The 13,727-nt window shown below is 38.6% G+C and overlaps 1 pseudogene; it reads right to left on the reverse strand.

Moving 5' to 3' along the window:
• Window positions 1–1,945: 1,945 nt before the first annotated feature.
• LOC149832023 (mogroside I-E synthase pseudogene) lies at window positions 1,946–3,337 on the reverse strand (annotated as a pseudogene).
• Between the last annotated feature and the right edge of the window lie 10,390 nt (window positions 3,338–13,727).

Genomic DNA, 13,727 nt, shown 5'->3' on the forward strand with positions numbered 1-13,727 from the left:
AATCAATATTATTTTATAGAAATTTAAACAATAAACAACTTTTCTATGAATTCCAACAATAAGCATTTCTTTTAAATTGTTTTTTTTTTAGAGAGATTGGACCATTTCGAAAGAAGGATTAAAACTATCATTAATTAGTAAGAGTTATGATGTTATCTAGAGGTATATGTAGGGCTAGCAAACAAGATGAAAAACCACCACCCCCGCCCCGTATCAAAATCCTGCCATCCATCCTCGCATGGGTCTTGAGTTTAACCTCTATCCCCACCTCCATACCCGCTTTATGTCCTCCATCCCCGGTCTAAAACGGGTGGGGCCCCATTTTTCCTCAGTCCACTGCTATCCCTAAAAAAGGATTGGGAACGGGATGGGGGCGGGGCGGAGCAAGGCAATCCCCGCACTGCTTTTGATTTTAACCTCCATCCCTAGCCCAAACGGGGTGAGGCGGGGCAGGGCCCATTTATCCCCGGTCCACTGCCATCCCTAAAATAGGCTCAGCAAGCTTGAGCATAAACAACCAATGTTAGGTCCGCTTAGCTTGTATAGGCTATCAACTATTACATCATAAATTGAAGAAGGTAGAAGTGAAACCTCATCATTTGTGGCATCAAGCTGCTAATGGGCCAGTGATAACCTATTTTCTTGAAGTGTGTGTTTGGCTTGCAAACAATATCCTATTGCTTACAAGTTTGAAATACTTATTTATTTTGTAAATTAGTCTGTTTGAGCTTGGCTTAGTAGGTTTAGGTTCCAATTCTATTATTTGCAACTCTGAAAATTGCACTTTTGTTAAATGACTTAGCTCGTGCTCACCTCATTTAGCTCTAGCTTTAAATGAGCTTAAGCTCGTCTCAAGAGTTTTAACATGCTCTGTTCGAGTTGGTTTGGCTCGTTTACCTGTCCTGGCTTAGGTAGGTGGACCGACTGTAACTCAAGCAGTCGTTTGATCAATTTTTGTATTCAGTTGATTGTTACTTTAAAAAATTGATTAAATCTCAACCTTTAAGCACTGTCTCAGTCAGGTTAAAGGTGGTTCATTGAAGTTTAGTTTTTAAACATTTTCTCAGCATAGGCCTAGGAGGCAGGGGTCCTAGCTTTGAAGTTTTACGCTGCCGGCACGATGACTGTAGGTATGGCGGGCTGAGCTCGCACGATCTGGTCTTCATGCCAGGTGCGGTTTCTTCGTTATAAATTCAAAAACAAATACATGGCATTGATTATTTGTGTTGATAGTAGTTCTGCCATGCCTTGGTCCTATGACATTGTTGATGATCGGATCTTGTTGCACTTGTATGCACAGTGATAAACGTTTAAAACGACAAAAATAACTGCAAACAAAATTTCATAAGAAATTGAAAAATTTTCACATTTCTTGTACACTCTCTCTCTCTCTCTCTATATATATATATATATATATATATTTAAATCATCCAACGGGAAACCACCCATCACCAACATATAAAAATAAAAGCACATATTTTTATGAAATTAACTAAAAAAATAAATTTTGAGATTTACAATTAACAAAAATATCATGATATTTTGAAAATATGGTTATATTTTGGATGATTAAAATGGCAAATTAAATTATCGTTTTGAAAATATTTTCAGAATAGCGTCGATATTTGTCACTATGAGAGAGAAATCCACCAACTTTGCCAATGAAAAGCTTACATTATCCACTCATATTGTCTAAAAAAAAGAGTGAACTTATCCACTTAGCTTTGTAGCTTTGTGATGAGAGAGAGAGACATGAGCGTTTTTACATCATGGCCGTCCGATTTGCATTTTAAAAATTTCAAAAGTCAACAAAACCACGTGGCATTCATCCAAAATGCAAACAGACGGCCACGATGTCCGCATGAGCAAAAACGCTCATGTTCAGCATGACCTGATCTGCGCCCGAGAGAGAGAGAGAGAGAGAGAGAGAGAGAGAGAGAGAGCATTATCCGGAGGACGCTTGAACCGTACACGCGTGGTTCTGAATCTGGTTCACAAACTCCTCAAAATTTCTCCGTGAGGACCCACCCTCATTGACTGCTGCCCTCGCCGTATCTCTCCACTTACTGCTGTTAACCTTCACCTCTGATCTTCCCCTCTCCCCATCATCCATAACAACCCTCAGGCACCTTACCAGTTCCTCCCTGCTCACCACACCCCTCTCATCAGCCAAGGCCCTGACCCCAACCCTCCAAATATCAGCAACAAACTTTGCATTTGTAAGTTGGTCCATCCACTGTGGCATGGCCACCAAGGGCACCCCAATGCACAGGCTCTCAAGGGTTGAGTTCCACCCACAGTGGCTCACAAAGCACCCCACTGAGGGATGGCTCAACACATCCAATTGGGGACACCATGGCACCACCAATCCTTGCTCACTTGTTTCTTCCGAAAACCCCTCAGGCAACCTATTCTTCCCCTGCACTTCTATGTGCTCATTTGGGATCTTCACTACCCATAAGAATTTCTTCTTGCTATCCTTCAGACCCCATGCCAACTCTTCCATCTGCTCATCACACAACCCCAATATACTCCCAAATGAAACATACACCACAGAGCCTTCTTCCTTCCCTTCCAACCACTGAATGCAATCTTTCACCCTCTCACCACCACCATCATATGCATTGATGCCTGTTTCACTAAAGTGTGTGTTGAAATACCCAGGAGGGAGAAAAGGGCCAATGGTCTTGAGAGCTCTCTTGGGAAGCATGAATTGTACTGCTTCAGCTTCAAGCTCATCAAAGGAGTTGACAAACACCCAAGTGGGCTCACTAGAATTGGTGAACCGATCAAGAAGCAGTGGTGTGAGAGCAGGGTACTTGTTGGTAGGATGCAGAGGAGAAGGGATGTCATGGCTTGCCAGGTTGCCCAATTCAAGTAAGGCCTTGTTTGAAACAAGACCATGGTAGTAGAGGTAGTATATGGCGTAGACTGCACAAGATTGAGTGAAGAAAGAGGCACAGAGTATGCCTAGTGGCTTTGCAATTTCTAGCACCCAAGGCATACCAAAGTCATAGATGATGCATGTGGGCTTGTGCTGCTTGATGATGCCAGAGACAAAGAGTGATGATTCAATACGGAAACGTGCAAAGTAGGCTTCTATGGTGATTGAATCTTTGTTGGTATAGCCTAGAGAGAAGGACTCAAAATTGAGGTTGGGAAGTTTGTTGGTTTGTGATCTGAGGATTGAGTCTATGGCATGGTCTACAGAGATGAAGGTGACCAGTAGGGAAGAGTGTGCTAGACGGTTAGCTAGCTGCATCAAAGGGTTGATGTGGCCATGGGCAGGGTAGGTAACAATGAAGATGTGTGGGGTTGTGGCTCTGCCTCTCACCATCTCTTTGGGTTATCTCTGATCTCTCTTGTTTGCTAGCTGCAAGCCTTTATGTATAGCAAGAGTATGATGGGACGAGGCTTCTGGTGACCACTCATTTTTCACGATTTCTTTTTTCGATACGCCATTTTTTCATGATTTCTCGCTGCGTGCTAGAATCGACCCCGTGCATGCGACCAAAATCAGTGGCTTGCTTTTTCCTGTCTTTTTGCTGCAAACAATTGAAAGCAAACACTTCATATCCTAAACCTTTGATTTTTTTTTTTTTCGGCGAGAGGAACCTTATCCTAAGCATTTATTATCTGTTTATCCTTTCGAGGACTGGTATGGAAGCCTGTTTTATATTCCTTGTTTCCAGTGGTACTTTATTCACCTTTGTTGATTTAAAACTAACCTTTTGAGCATGTTTGCACAATTTATTTGCTATTTCATGTGTTAAAAGTTGACTCTGATGTTTGTACAGTTTTTAAACCATCTTTATCTTAACTAATTGTGAGCTGTCAATTTTTATCATCTTAAAAAACGAATCTTATAGTGTGTTGAGCCTTCTAAGATAATAAATAAATCATGTTTAATCCATCTGCAAAGTAGATGTAACATTTGGTGGCTAGATCCAAACAAACAAGAGGGCAATGCATGGCATTATGGTTCACACACACACATATATATATATTTATATATACAGAGAGAGAGAGAGAGAAATGGGTAGGTGCAAAATTGATACATGTTAAATGGGTTTTACTGCTCTTTTGGTATTTTTTTTGCAGTTTTGACCTCATAAATGTGTTGGGCATGATTAATTTACGAGGAATCCATACATGGATCATGTGTTTTCGATGAAAAAAATGATACTTGGAGCATAAAAATTTTACAAAGATTTTGGACCGTTGATTTTTTAAACCTTATAAAACTCAAACATATGTCGGAATCTCGAACACTTCAAGAGCTGATCTCTATAAAATCAATTACATAGATAGCATTTGTATTGTTAAAATTTAAAAATAAAATGAAACTATGAAAAACTCATTTAGCACATACCCATTACTCTATAGGTGCTAAATGAAATATGCTAAATGTTACGTGCTAAATGGGTTTTTCTATTCTTTCGATATTTTCTTTGCAGTTAATTTACGAGAAATCCACATCTGGATCATGTGTTTCCGATGAAAAAAATGATATTTTGAACCTTGAAAATTTACAAAGATTTTGGACCATTGATTTTTCTAACCTTATAAAAACATACCCATGTGTCATAATCGAACACTTAAAGAGTTAATCTTTATAAAATCAAGTACATAGATTACATCTGTAAAGTTAGCATTTAAAAACAAAATGAAAAAAAACCTGAAAACCCCATTTAGCATGTATCATTTAGCATATTTCATTTAGCACCTACCCATTACTATATATGTATGTATGTTTGCTACATTAATTTGTATGTGCAAAGGACCTTGCAAATGAAGTAGAACCCCCTTGTTTAGATTTTTTCCCACATTTCATATCATAATTGTGATCTACTGGTATTGTTTAGTGGGAACCTGTTTTTGGATCATCAAAATCTGACCTGTATACATGTTTTTCTGATAATCTAAAAATCAACAGTTAAGTCATCAATTTTTCTTGACTCATAAAAGCATGTTTTTTCCTAAATAAAACATGATCCAATAATTGATTCTTTCTAAATCGAGCATGCTAAAAGCATCTCCTAAGTTAGATTGTGTCAAAACAACTCACATCATGAGGTACAGACTAGATTGTAGGTACAACCGTTTATACTGAACATAAACCCTATATATATAATAGAGAAAGTATATTATATAAAGGAAATATATAGAGAGAGAGGGAGAGAGAATAGTGTAAACAAATTTGCGGAATTACACCCTACACTCTATATATATATATATAGACACACGTAAGCGTACACATTTGCTCCCACCCTAATTTGGATTTCTGGCTCGGCCTTTGGTCATGACAGTTTTGCTCGTACTGGTAACGGATAATGACTTTCATTTTCAGAAGTTATTGATTGAGTAGCAGACAATTAATAAAGTCTGCGATGGTGAACCGTGTAGCAATCCATGGCTGAGATGGTGCCACTTGGCAATCATTTTTGTTCCCAGGTCTATCACGGGTCCAATGGGTTGCAAGAATAATTATCAAAGAATTCAAATCACAGGAAATTTTGGTTGCAAAGTTGGTCTTCAAGAAAAGGTACGGTTGCAGTTGAGGGTGACCTTTTCGATATGGCTATCTGCTTCACTTGAAAATTTAATGTGATGAGCTCAATGACAACAAGATGGTTTTCACCAAGATCAGTAACATCTTACAACAAGGGAGGAAGGATCAGGTGCAATCACATTTCACAATAATTGTGACGCCCAGTTGTCGATGAACCCTACAAATCAATGCCATAAACCTGTTAAATTTTGTGAAGACTATGGGTTGTATTGGACAGGTGCAGCAATCCCTTGGTTAGAGAACTGGTGCAATAAGAGATCTCTTTTTTTAGTTTGATTCCACTCATCCCCTAGGTCATCCCCCATCTTCATACCTCTCTTAAATCTTTTGATGCGGGTTTTTTTTATCAAATCTGATCTTATAGATGGATTCAGCATGGTTAATTTAACAAGAATGGACTCTTGGATCATTTTTTTTATAGACAAATATGATTTTTTGATCACACAATTCTGTATTTTGTCAACTGTTGAGTTTTTAATCACCAAAAAATCCTGCACAAAAGTCGGATTTCAGTGTTTCTAAATGTTGATCTTCACTAAATGAATGAAGTAGCTCATATCTATCGAGTCCGATTTTGATCAAAACAACTTGCAATGATGAAATCCCAACGAGTATGAAGATAGGGATGGCGTACGGGATGAGTGAAACTGATTTCCTCTGCATCTCGTGTTTGAAATCGACCATAACCATATCCCATGCATAAGCCAAAGAAGCAGCCCTCTAGGAGCGAGGGAACCGCCGTAGGGTAATAAGTTGGATATGGTGACATATCTCGGCATGGTATCCAGCACAATAGAGAGGGTGGTGTATGTTCGCCCCCGATGATTCACTGAATCCCACGTCTGTGTTCGGGGCTTTGAATGAGCACCACGTATACAAGCACATGGGGCTCGTATTCCCGTGTATGTTGACATAACTTTGCATCAGACTCTGGTGTTGTTGCAAAGACTTAAGTACCCTTTCTTGCTATTCTTCTCATAAAGTGATGGTTTGAGAAAATAACAAAAATGCCCTTCATTCAAAAAAGAAAAAACAAACAGTTCAAAAAAAGGATAAACATGTCCTCCATCCAGAAAGTCGAGGATGATGTTGACTCTTCAAAGTCTTCTTCTTTTTTTGTTCAAAAAAAGGACAAACATGTCTTCTTCTTCTTTCTCCGTAAAACACTGTAAAACCCTCTCTCTCTCTAGAGAAGAAATCAAGGGAAACAAAGAGTTCTTCCTGGAGAAGGCCATGAACATCAACCCTCTCACTCTCACTCTCTCTCCCTTCTTTCTCTACTTCTGTGCACATCCAACAGACGATCCTACATTGCTCCATCGTCATCTTCTTCTTCTTCCTTCTTCGTAAAACACTGTAAAACCCTCTCTCTCTCTCTAGAGAAGAAATCAAGGGAGGTAAAGGGTTCCTCCTGGAGAAGGCCATGAACACCAACCCTCTCACTCTCTCTCCCTTCTCTCTCTACTTATGTGTCTGATTTAGAGTTTTTGCCCTTACAGGAGGGGGATCCGGGGGTTCATCCCAGCGTGGGTAGCATCATTCAACTAAATGAGTTGTAGATCCTGATTCAGAGTTTTTACCCTTATAGGAGAGGGGTCTGGGGGCTCCTCCCAACGTGGGTAGCATCATTCAACTTGAAGAGTTGTGGAGTCTGATTCAAAGTTTTTACCCTTACAGAAAAGGGGGGTCTGAGGGCTCCTCCCAGCGTGGGTAGCATCATTCAACTTGATGAGTTGTGGAGTCTGATTCAAAGTTTTTACCCATTCATATTTTAAGGCATTAGATCTCATGTTTGAACATCCACGCATGTGCAGTTGCTTTCATCATGTTCAGTTGCTTTCTAGATTATACTTTGAATTCTTGTGCATTTTAGATCTATCGATTTGTATGTAACCAGAGCTCATTTTAATCTCAATTTTTTACTGCAACTTCATGCATATGTCTTCATGCTCTCCACCAAAAATCAGATCATTCTGAGTTTGTTTGACCCACTTTAAAAATCGAGATTCAAAACCTGTTATTTTGCACCGTCAGGATTTTAGCAGAATCAGGACCAACTTGCGGAAGTGATTTCTCCTTAACCAGAGACAATTTTTCTGATCCATAAAAAGGGTTGTTTTCTAAATTGAATCTAGTTTGTTCATACCAAATTTCAGCGATTTCTATGGTGTTTTCATACCAGTTTCGGGTCAAAAACCATAACCCTGTCACCCTGTGTCATTTTAACAGCTCAGAGTTTGATCCATTTTGTTTGAATTTTATTTTCCTAATGGGAGATCATTTTTCAATTCTGTAAAACGGGTTCTCTTCGTTTATGTGTCTAGTTCATTCCTGTAAATTTTCAGAATTTTTCATGATTTTGATTAAATACCAGAACCTTGTATCCAGATTTTATAAATGTTCTGATTTTGGCCCCCATATCATGACTGTTGTAGCACTTTTTCAACAAATCGTTATTTGATTGACAATACTCTTCAACAAATTATTGTTATGATTTTTTTGAGTCTCTAATGAGTCCCTATTATGATTTGTAGTATTTTTGGGTCTCCAACGAGCCTCACAATGATTTATAGTGTTGTCCGATCTTTTAACTATGATTTATAGTGCTTTGGGGTCTCCAACGAGCCCCACAACAATTTGTAGTGTTTTTCGGTCTTTTAACTATGATTTATAGTATTTTCGGGTCTCTAACGAGACCCACAGCGATTTATAGTGTTGCTGGACCTCGCTATAGCGATTTGTAGTGTTTCTCGCTAAACACTACAACGATTTGTGATACAAATCGCTATCCGAATCAGGACCAATTTGTCAGGGTCATATCTCCTAACCAAAGATCGGATTTCAAATCCGTAAAAAATGGTGTCTTCGTTATGAAGTCTAGTTTATTCCTGTAAATTTTCAGAGATTTCTATGGTCATTTGATACCTCATTTGGATCTAAAACCAGACCCCTATCAGTCTATCTTATTTGAGTGACATAGGTTTTTATTTCGATTTGTAAGAGTCATATCTCCCCAACGGAAGATCATTTTTCAAATCCGTAAAAAAGGTTTTCTTCCTATATGTGTCTAGTTTATATTTAGAAAGTTTTATAACTTTTTATGCTCATTTGATATTTCAAACTTGTTAAAAACTGAGACATGTTATAAAATGTTATAAAACTTAAAAAGTTTGAAACTTCCTCTATGTGTCTCGATTTTTAACAGGTTTGAAATATCAAATGAGCATAAAAAGTTATAAAACTTTCTAGATATAAACTAGACACATATAGGAAGAAAACTTTTTTTACGGATTTGAAAAATGATCTTCCGTTGGGGAGATATGACTCTTACAAAATGAAATAAAAACCTATGTCACTCAAATAAGACAGACTGATAGGGGTCTGATTTTCGATCCAAATAGGGTATCAAATTACCATAGAAATCAGTGAAAATTTACAGAAAAAAACTAGACTTCATAACAAAGACACCACTTTTTACGGATTTGAAATCCGATCTTTGGTTAGGGAGATATGGCCCTGACAAGTTGGTCCTGATTCGGATAGCGATTTGTATCACAAATCGCTATAGTGTTAAACGAGAAACACTATAAATCGCTGTAGTGTTTAACAAATTGTTGTTATGATTTTTTTGAGTCTCTAATGAGTCCCTATTATGATTTGTAGTATTTTTGGGTCTCCAACGAGCCTCACAATGATTTATAGTGTTGTCTGATCTTTTAACTATGATTTATAGTGCTTTGGGGTCTCCAACGAGCCCCACAACGATTTGTAGTATTTTTCGGTCTTTTAACTATGATTTATAGTGTTTTCGAGTCTCTAACGAGACCCACAGAGATTTATAGTGTTGCTGGACCTCGCTATAGCGATTTGTAGTGTTTCTCGCTAAACACTACAGCGATTTGTGATACAAATCGCTATTCGAATCAGGACCAACTTGTCATATCTCCCTAACCAGAGATCGGATTTCAAATCCGTAAAAAGTGGTGTCTTTGTTATGAAGTCTGGTTTATTCCTGTAAATTTTTAGAGATTTATATGGTCATTTAATACACCATTTGGATCTAAAACCAGACCCCTATCAGTCTATCTTATTTGAGTGACATAGGTTTTTATTTCATTTTGTAAGAGTCATATCTCCCCAACGGAAGATCATTTTTCAAATCCGTAAAAAGGGTTTTTTTCCTCTATGTGTCTAGTTTATATCTGGAAAGTTTTATAACTTTTTATGCTTATTTGATATTTCAAACCTGTTAAAAATTGAGACATGTTATAAAATGTTATAAAACTTAAAAAGTTTGAAACTTCCTCTATATGTCTCGATTTTTAACAATTTTGAAATTTCAAATGTGAATAAAAAGTTATACAACTTTCCAAATATAAACTAGACACATAGATGCAGAAAACCCTTTTTACGGATTTGGAAAATGATCTTCCGTTGGGGAGATATGACTCTTACAAAATGAAATAAAAACCTATGTCACTCAAATAAGACAGACTGATAGGGGTCTGGTTTTAGATCCAAATGAGGTATCAAATGACCATAGAAATTGCTGAAACTTTACAGGAATAAACTAGACTTCATAACGAAGACACCACGTTTTACGGATTTGAAATCTGATCTTTGGTTAGGGAGATATGACCCTGACAAGTTGGTCCTGATTCGGATAGCGATTTGTATCACAAATCGCTGTAGTGTTTAGCGAGAAACACTACAAATCGCTATAGCGAGGTCCAGCAACACTATAAATCGCTGTGGGTCTCGTTAGAGACCCGAAAACACTATAAATCATAGTTAAAAGACCGAAAAACACTACAAATCGTTGTGGGGCTCGTTGGAGACCCCAAAGCACTATAAATCATAGTTAAAAGATCGGACAACACTATAAATCATTGTGAGGCTCGTTGGAGGCCCAAAAATACTGCAAATCATAGTAGGGACTCATTAGAGACTCAAAAAAATCATAACAATAATTTGCTGAAGAATATTGTCAATCAAATAACGATTTGTTGAAGAAGTGCTACAACAGTCATGATATGGGGGCCAAAATCAGAACATTTATAAAATCTGGATACAAGGTTCTGGTATTTAATCACAATAAAATAGTAATTGACTATGAAAAATTCTGAAAATTTACAGGGATAAACTAGACACTTAAACGAAGAGAACCCGTTTTACAGAATTGAAAATGATCTCCCATTAGGAAAATAAAATTCAAACAAAATGGATCAAAATCTGAGTCGTTAAAATGACATAGGGTGACAGGGTTATAGTTTTTTACCCGAAACGGGTATGAAAACACAATAGATATCACTGAAATTTGGTATGAACAAACTAGATTCAATTTAGAAAACAACCCTTTTTACGGATTGGAAAGATCATCTCTGGTTAGGGAGAAATCACTTCCGCAAGTTGGTCCTGATTCTGCTAAAATCCTAACGGTGCAAAATAACAGGTTTTGAATCTCGATTTTTAAAGTGGGTCAAACTAACTCAGAATGATCTGATTTTTGGTGGAGAGCATGAAGATATATGCATAAAGTTGCAGTAAAAAATTTAGATTAAAATAAGCTCTGGTTACATACAAATCGATAGATCTAAAATGCATAAGAATTCAATGTATAATCTAGAAAGCAACTGAACATGATGAAAGCAAACTGCACATGCGTGGATGTTCAAAAATGAGATCTAATGCCTTAAAATATGAATGGATAAAAACTTTGAATCAGACTCCACAACTCTTCAAGTTGAATGATGCTACCCACGCTGGGAGGAGCCCCCAACCCCCCCTCTTGTAAAGGCAAAAACTCTAAATCAGGCTCCACAACTCCTCAAGTTGAACGATGCTACAGTTAGTGTGCAGGTCAGTCGGTGTTTGATGAAGAAATGTTGGATCGTTTGTTGGATGTGCACAGAAATAGAGAGAGAAGGGAGAGAGAGTGAGATGAGTTTTTACCCCTCTCTTGTAAGGGTAAAAACTCTGAATCAGGATCTACAACTCATTTAGTTGAATGATGATACCCACGCTGGGAGGAGCCCCCAAACCCTCCTCCTGTAAGGGTAAAAACTCTGAATCAGGCTTCACAAGAGTCAATGTACAGGTCAGTCGGAGCTTGATGGAGCAATGTATGATCTTCTAATGGATGTGCACAGAAGCAGAAATTGAAGAGAGAGAGAGAGAGAGGGTTGATGTTCATGGCCTCCTCCAGGGGAGATTTCTTTCTCGGATAATCCTGCAGTGCAGAGACTGTGTCTTAAATAATCATCTTTGGGGCACTTAAGTCTTTACAACCACTCCTTTTCAAGAACCGTCATTTTATTTTGCACCAATGGAGGAAAGGGTACTTAAGTCTTTGCAATCTGATCAAACTCCAACGCTAATTAATGCTGACAAACATGGGGATACAAGACACACATGCTTACATACGTGGTGCTCTTTGGGACCCCCGATCATGAGATGTAGCTAACTGCCCTGTTCGGGGGGGGGGGACATATAACCTGCTTTGGCACAATAGTTCTCCGACCCAGAACTATACCTATTAGTGATGCTAAAGTCTGCAGAGGAGGATAAATTTCAAGGTTGTAAGGTCTCTAACAGTGTCACCATATCCAACTTATTATTTGTCGATGATCTTGTGATGTTTGGTAAGGCGACAGACTCAAATATGTGGGCACTTTGGATCATTCCAAGGTACTTTGAGGGAATTTTTGGGTTGCAAATGAATTAAGCTAAAGGTCAAATCATGGTGTTGAACGACCCCATGGCCGAGATACAAAGGAGAGCATCCATCATCTTTGATTGTGAAGTGAAGTCCCTTCCTATGAAATATTTAGGCCTCCCTTTGTATTTGAGGGTTTTGAGGGAGGTCCATTGGGGAAGGCTGGAGGATTGTATGATTAAAAAAGACTGAGGCATGTGCATCCCGACTTTTATCAAGGGCGTGAAGGATTAATTTGGTGTTTCAATATTTCAAGTATGGTCCATTTTATAAAAAATTTAAAATGCCAAAAAAAGTGGAGAAATGCATAGTTGCAATTTTCCAAAGATTTATATGGAATGAAAAATCTGAAGGAAAAATAAAATCGTTTGTGAGTTGGATTGAAATTTTCAAACCATCACACCTTGGAGGGTTGGGGTGCACAATCTCCAAAGTTTTAATTTAGCACTTTTGGCCAAGTGGTTGTGGTTGATAAGTAGATGAGAGGGTAGGTTGTTTCGCGAAAAATATGAATTACCCTGTTAGCCTAGGAATTGGATAGAGAAATACAAATGAAAAAGTGGTTTCAGTATCTGGAAGGGGTTGATCATGGTTTTACAAGATTTTTGTCAATTCATTGAAATACAGGTTGAAGATGGAATGCAACACTCTTTTGGCAAGATCAATGTGTTGGAGTCACCCACATAATATGGGTGTTACCTACATTAAGGACTCCCATAAAGGTGTCCCTATCGGATACGCCTCACGATTTTGGAAGAGAAGAATTACGTAATTATTACCTAATAAGGATTAAAGCTATAAAAGGGGGTGTTGATGAGAAACCCCTTTGCAGAAAAATAAAGAGAAATCATACATGATTTTCATTGCTGGGATTGGATCCTGCTCACCACCGCTGAAGGTGCCTGCACTCATTGGAGGGTTGCGACCGACTAAAGAGCCGAACATCTCAGAGTCGCCAATTCAGGTTTACTTATCCGCTGTTTGCAGATCGACATGGCCACTAGCTCCAGGTATGCCATCGCCCATCTCTTGCGCAGGCCCCTACAATGGGTTATGGGTGCCTGTATTTTTTCTTAATTGCATTTTTTCGGCAGAACCATCGTCTGAATGGTGATGCCCCTCTTCTCGACCTCAACCGGGTTGGTTTCTTAAAGAAGGGAGGAGCATACACTGTATTCAGGATTCAGACAGGCATCCCCTGTCAGTTTTGGGAAAGTCAGGCATTGTGCTGGCTGTTTCCCGAAATACCCAAATCAAAAAGGATTTTACCCGCACTGGATGTTGGCGGTCGATAGCGGGTCACTGTGGGGCGACAGAGTAACAAAAAAAATGCATAAGGATTAGTTTTTACCTGTGGCCATCGGGTTGCAGGGTGATTAGCCATCGGCGGGGTCACTGCAGTTTCAACGTCGGCGTCTTTTGCCAGTCTACGGACAAGGG

This window comes from Nuphar pumila, chromosome 7, assembly GCF_984573655.1.
Source record: "Nuphar pumila chromosome 7, dmNupPumi1.hap1.1, whole genome shotgun sequence".
NCBI classification, from domain to species: Eukaryota; Viridiplantae; Streptophyta; class Magnoliopsida; order Nymphaeales; family Nymphaeaceae; genus Nuphar; species Nuphar pumila.